Raw genomic sequence first — 6,986 nt, 5'->3', positions numbered from 1 at the left:
TCTTGAAATAATATTATTGTTAACTGTATTATTTTAACTCTTGAATTTATTCTATTCTGGATTGCATTGGTGATTCTTTACCTTGCGTTGATAACTGTTTTCTTCAATGTTTGCATTTCTTCTACTTTGGGAAATATTTGCATTTCTTTGTCTTGTGTTGATACTAATTTCTTCAGCTCTGGCGGCAATAACAATTCTACCTCTCGCTCCACCAATTAGTATTCTTGTGTTTTCTCTGCATCGTCACTTCACCGTCCTTGAGTTATTCGTGATTTTTAAAATATTTTTTCGGGTGTTATCCTTTTGTGCTTGTGTGTGTGCGTTTGTGTATGCGTGTGTATGTGATTGTGTGTGTGTGTTCGTGTGTGTGTTTTTCATATTGATGCCATTGGTATGGAAGTACTAAAAGCAGGAGAATTGTTGCTTAATAGGTTACACATAACACCCAACATTATAAGGAACACGGAAGAAAATCACCAAAAGGCTGGAACCGTATGCTGGTACTATCACCACCATCATCTTTATACAGTCACCACCGCCATCACAGACGCCATCATCATCAGCACAACCGAATTCACATGCATATCAACAGTTAGAACACATCTCCCAACACGAGCAAAAACAAGCAATCCTTCTCTAAAAGGATTAATGCAAAAGTACTAAAAGGATTCATGTAGATTAATCTTCATTATCTCCTCTATGTCAAATTAAAATTTTAAAGGCCTATTTGTAAAAAATAAGGGAGTTATTAAAAATTAAAACCCCTCAATTACTTTTGGGCCACCCTGTATAAACCGCTGATAATCTAGAATCGACATTTCATCAAACAAAATCTAAATATCACTAAGAATTTTCCGTGAGGGAAAGTTGAAAAGAACTTTGGAGAGAGAGTTCAAGAGACCGTGAAACCGCCCATGGGTAAATGGGTGGGACCGATCACCGTGACCACGAGGGGAATCAGTCCGTTGCTACTTCACCTGCCTAGGCGCCGTCGTCGCGGCCGCTCGTTTCCACGAGCGGTTGTCTGCCGCCCCGTCGGCTCTCGATTTCCGGGGCAACCCGTTCCCGTCGGGCCGGTAGGTGCGCGGCGTCCGCAGGTCGCAGACGAGCGCCCCGGCGTCTGGAACCCGTCTACGGGGACCGGCGTCGGGACCCTCGCGATTCTCACGACCGGGCCCGCCGCTCCACGAAAGCGCAGGCACGGCTAACCGATGGAGACGGGCTAACGCACCTCGCCCTCAGCAAGCACGACGCAGCGAGTCGCGAAAGCGACGCAGCCGCCCGCCTTCCCTTCGCTCGCGGAGAGGCGGCAGGGACGCTCGAAAAGCTGCCCGCTGCCGCCGGTCAGTGATGAGCATCGGCAACCTACCGACTCGTCTTGAAACACGGCCGGGCGACAGGTTTTGCGATCGCCGGTGAGGCGACTTTCCGGTGCCCGGTCGAGTAGGATTGCGCCGCGGTGTGCATGGAAGCCGCGGGCGCGAGCCCGGGTGAAGCCGACCGCGGGTGCAGATCTCGGTGGTGGTAGCAAATATTCCAACGAGTCCTTCGAATACCGAAGTGGAGAAGGGTTCCGTGCCAACGGCGGTCGAGCACGAGTCAGTCGGTCCTAAGAAGCGGGCAAAAGCTTCCACGGAAGGCACCGGATCCGTCGCGAACGAAACGAAACGAAACGACAGCAGTAGCAACGGCCGGCCTCGCATCGAAAGGGAATCGGGTTAATATTCCCGAACCCGAACTCGAAGAGTGCCCGTCCGGCGGCGGGAACGCGGCGCACTCCTAGCAGCACGTTCGTCGTCGAAGCCAGCGGCCGGGCGAAGCAGCGGCAACACAAGCGAGCCCGGAGACGTTGCCGGGAGCCCCGGGAAGAGTTCTCTCTTCTTCGTAAAGGACCGCGTCCGTGGAATCGGCTCGTCCGGAGATACGGATATGGTGACTGTAGAGCGCCGCGTCTCGGGCGGCGTCCGGTGCGCTCTCAGCGGCCCTGGAAAATCCGGGTCCGTAACGATTCACAGCTCTCGAGTCGGTCCGTACCCACCATCCGCAGCAGGTCCCCAAGGTGTACAGCCTCTCGTCGATAGCGCCAATGTAGGTAAGGGAAGTCGGCAAAATGGATCCTTACCTTAGGAAGAAGGATTGGCTCCGAGGACCGGGCCGGTCGGGCCGTGTGTGTCGCCGCGCTCCCGCGCGCGCGGTCACGTCGCCGTTCACTCGGCGTCGCGCTCCCGTCGTGCCGGGCACCGCCTTCCGCGGTGGCGGGTAGCCCGCTCCGCGCCGGTGCGCGGTCGCGCTTTCGGTCAACGGGGGTCGGCTTCGACGCGCGGTCCCTCCGGCGTCGGGCGTCCCCATCGCGGCGTCGCCTACGCCGCGCCCTCGCGGAGCGGCGGAAAGCGCTCTTCGCGGCGGTCAAAGCGCTTGCGTCGGTTCCACGCGCGGTTTTCTCTCGCGGCGGCGTTCCGCGCCTTCCGGCGCTCGGTCGGGCCGCCGTCGCACGTCGGCACGCGGCGGTTTCATACGGGGCGCCCGGGGCGTAGTGGGCGCCAACAACACAGCTCCACACCCGGGACACCGTGGAGCGACACGGCTTCGGGCTCGCCGTCGCGTCGGTGCGCGCGGCCCTCGGCTCCGCTTCGCGCGGCAGGCGTTTGGCCGGCGGCGAACAGTCGACTCGGAACTGGTACGGACCGGGGGAATCCGACTGTCTAATTAAAATAGAGCATCGCGTAGGCGGCCGAGCCGCACAGACGCGATGTGATTTCTGCCCAGTGCTCTGAATGTCAAAGTGAAGAAATTCAACCAAGCGCGGGTAAACGGCGGGAGTAACTATGAGTGTGCTTCCTTCCGAACGATGCCACAACCACATTCTATGATATGCTGGGGCGTGATTAGATGTGGTCTGACGGATATCTCTGCGTTGGGTGAGTGCATCGGTTGTTCCCCTGCAGGCTGTGGGCCCGCTGGGAGGCCCACCCGCCTTAGGCCAGTGGGCCTTCTCCGCAGAAGCGGATTCACCTGCGGTGTCCTATTGGAACATCGGTGTAGGTGGCTGCGGCTAGTGTAAGCACTTGCAGTGTCCTATTGGAACATTTGAGTCGAGAGATGGTCGGTGGCCGGTTGTGGTGTAGTGAGTGCACCTGCGATGGCCTTCGAGTACGTCGCTGTGACAGGTAGCGGTGTGTTTATATGCCTGCTCTGTGGAGGTATATTGGCAGCTAGGACGCCAATAGTCAGTGGGTGGATGCACCATCGGGTTTGCCTGGTATGTTATGATCATTCGGGATTCAGTGGATGATGGGCGAGTGAGGTGATCCACTGAATTTTGCCTGATTGATGGATGCACTGCCAAGCTTTACCCCTTGGGACACTACCTTTGCGTGGTGAAAGAGCTTACGTCCGTGTGGGGAGGTATGTCGGATGGGTTGTAAAACAATGCCGAATATGTGCCCTCGCATGGACAAACTAAAAGTGTCCCTTCTCCCATGGCGGTGCCAGCCAGACTGGTGGGGACCATGTAGTGTGTGGGTGATCCTGATTGAGAGGAGTGGGCCTTCCGGAAGTGATAGGTGGGCTGCCGATAGCCTGCCTCCTGGTAAAATCGACTGGCCGACATAGGGTACGTTGTGACTCGCGTCAATGGTGAGTGAAGACCCGTTTCAGGCGGGGTTGCGCGGTACGTTATGACCCATTCGAATCGGTGAGGTCCGGTGTGTCATGGCCTCTTGACCCCAGCAGGTGGATGACCACCTAAGTCACCACTGGTTTTTCGTATATCGTTTCGATTTTCGCCGGTGTGTGATACCTCGCTGTTTCGGAGGGATGGATGCACTGCTGCGCATTTGCTTTCCACGAGCTGTTGGCATTGGGTGAATGCGCTGCCCTTCGTTGGCCAGAAGATGCACCAGTGAGTTAAGGTGAAGGTATGTCTGCTGTCCCTAGTTGAGGGTCTGTGACTGGAGATCGTTTCGCTTATGCATTCATGGAAATTGCCGCCTGCGGGTATCGCAATATATAAATAAATAATAAGTTTAAAAACATACGGTAGCCAGGGGCCGTATAAACTGTTGACCCCCGGTCCGGGTGGTGCCTGGAGGTTAAAGCCGGGCGTGTTGCCCATCCACGTCGGGCCTAATAAGAAACGGTGGGTTCATTTTGGTTCCAGCCTTTCTACCCACCCCGGTGGCGGATAATGAGCCATTTCTGCTACCGGTTAATCAGTGGCTCACCCAACTGACTTTTAGATATAGATGATACAATTGATTTGTCAGTGATCGTCGCTGTGATCCTTTCTTGGGGGTTTTTTGGGGTTTTTTTTGATACCCATAAAACTATCCGTCCCAGCTGGGATAGTTATATATAATTGGAAGAGTCGGTCGAGGTAGCGTCGGATGGGGCTGTGGAATGGTATCAGCCTAAAAATGGCTGATTAAGGCAAGATGGAACATACCAGTCGCCCCGGTGGTGTGTAGAATGAGGGATGAGATGTCTATGGAGCGAGGTTACAGGAGCATCGAATGGGAGGAGTGAACATACCAGACATCTCGACGGTGTGTAGAAAGAAAGACTAGTATTTCGATGAACGAAGTAATAAGATGAAGGAATATGCCATATCGCACCAATGGTATATCGACAAGAAATTCGATGAACGAAGTAACGAGTACATTGAATGAAATGAATGAACATACCATGTCACTCCAACGGTGTGTCGAAAAGAAAGATGAGACATCCAATAAACGAAGCAAGAAGCAGATTGAGTGAGAAGATTGAAGATACAGAGAAGATTGAATGAGAAGGATGAAAATCGAGAAGACTGAATGAGAAGGATGCAAATACTAGTCGCCACGATGGTACTTCGATAGAAAGATGTGATGCCGAAGCAGCAGCGAGGATGGTTAAGGAGATCAAGATACCTATATTGAGACACAAATTGAAAAATAAAATAAGATACCTGGGTAAGACGAAGTAACGACCCGTCGACGAAGAATGATGAATATTTTTTTATTTGTTTTAATAGATGGTGTCGCCCCGAATGTGATATGGGCCTGCTCGACACTTAAAGCATTGGCACCTGGTAAGACCACCCACGTTAAAAACAGGGAAGTGATGACAATATATATGTCAACAAGAAACTGATAGCCAAATGCCTCGTCATCTAATTAGTGACGCGCATGAACGGATCAACGAGATTCCCACTGTCCCTATCTACTGTCTAGTGAAACCACAGCCAAGGGAACGGGCTTGGACGGATCGGCGGGGAAAGAAGACCCTGTTCAGCTTGACTCTAGTCCGGTTTTGTGAGAGCACACGGTAGGCGTAGCATAGGCGGTAGCATTCGCGTTTGCCCGCGCGCTGGCAGCCGTCACCGGCGGCGCGGCGCTCTTTATCGGTGGCTGTCGCGTCGGCGTTTCCTCGCCGCGCTTCGGTCGTCGTCCGGCGTGCCGTCACGTCGTCGGCCGGCCGGTTCGGCGTCGGGGTGTCACGCGCGTTTGCGACGATGAAAAACCGCCACTTCCGTAGATTCCTCGCTCACTCGATGGAGAAGGAATCGGACCGTCGCCGAGCGGTGGTTCATTATCTGGTGCGAAGCGCGCGGTGCATGTCGAGCGCCTTCGCGGGCGCCGACGCAGCCGATGCGCGACCCTTAGTCGAGAACAGTGTCGGTCGGGGAGTTTGACTGGGGCGGTACGTCTGTCAAACGGTAACGCAGGTGTCCCAAGGCGAGCTCAGCGTGGACGGAAACCACACGTCGAGTAAAAGGGCAAAAGCTCGCTCGATCTCGATTTTCAGTAAGAATACGGACCGCGAAAGCGTGGCCCATCAATCCTTTCCGAAAAGTGGCGAGCTATGCGTCCGCCGAGAGGTGTCAGAAAGGTTACCACAGGGATAACTGGCTAGTGGCGGCCAAGCGTTCGCAGCGACGTCGCTTTCGATCCTTCGATGTCGGCTCTTCCTATCATTGCGAAGCAGAATTTGCAAAGCGTTGGACTGTTCACCCACTAACAGGCAACGTGAGTCGGGTTCAGACCGTTGTGAGACAGGTTAGTTTTATCCTACCGATGCATCACGCGTACGCGGCGCCCCGAGTCGCGCGCGGTCGAGGCGTTCGGTGCACGGCGGCGCGCTCCGGAGCGCTTCCGCAGCCGACGCTTCCGGCCCCCGCGGCCTTAGGCGGGCGCCGGCAACGTCAACTCGGTTACGGCTATCCCGTCCAGTACGAGAGGAACCGCGGGATCAGAGCAACGTTTTGCGCGGTCGCTCGATAGAGCGGTGGTGCCAGGCTGCCTCTGAGCGATAACGGCTGAACGCCTCTAAGCCGGAACCGTAGCCGGATCCGAGTTCTTTTCCAAAAGCGTCTCAACCTCAAGGCGCATGCCTTAGCTCGGCGTTCGCCGTCCGCCCGTCGCGTTCACGCGCGGCGAGCGGCAACGTCGCCGGCGGAATTGCCATTTCGGGACGTCTGCGGCGGTGGAGGCGGTCGGTCTTCCGGCCGCCGAAATCGTCGTGGACGTCCCGACCCCCACGACTTGTTCGAAGAGATCGAGACGAAAAGGATCGATTGCATACGACTCGACTTGCCGTTCGGAGTGACGTGCTTAGTAGAGCAGCTACCACACTGCGATCTATTGAGTCTCTTCTCGCGAACGACACGATCCGCCCTTTCGAGGAGGACATTGTTTTCCCATCCCCTTTTTTTATTGTTCCCGAGAGAAGCCGCGAACTGATCGAGACGGAAACGAAACGCGGCTTAGTGGTGGTCGGTGGAAAAACGGAAAGTAAAATCAAGATCGGCACCGGTTGCGCGGCGGCGGCAGAGCTGGGGAAGACGAATGGAAGAAAAGAAACGCAGATTCGAGCTGTGACGGGAGAACCGCCGCGGCGAGCAAGTCGTCGGAGTGCATTTCCTTAGGGCGCCGCGGGGCGAGTGCGCTGCCGAAAGAAGTAGAAGTAGAAACGCTACTACGTGCGAGACCGGCCTCGAGTGTTTCGTC

The 6,986-nt window shown here is 55.1% G+C and overlaps 1 pseudogene; it reads left to right on the top strand.

Moving 5' to 3' along the window:
• The first annotated feature begins 601 nt into the window (after positions 1-601).
• LOC149135892 (large subunit ribosomal RNA) lies at positions 602-6,652 on the top strand (annotated as a pseudogene).
• Positions 6,653-6,986: the final 334 nt, after the last annotated feature.

The sequence above is a fragment of the Octopus bimaculoides genome, chromosome 4, assembly GCF_046866305.1.
Source record: "Octopus bimaculoides isolate indiv1 chromosome 4, ASM4686630v1, whole genome shotgun sequence".
NCBI classification, from domain to species: Eukaryota; Metazoa; Mollusca; class Cephalopoda; order Octopoda; family Octopodidae; genus Octopus; species Octopus bimaculoides.
This window is presented reverse-complemented; position numbering and strand designations above follow the sequence as displayed.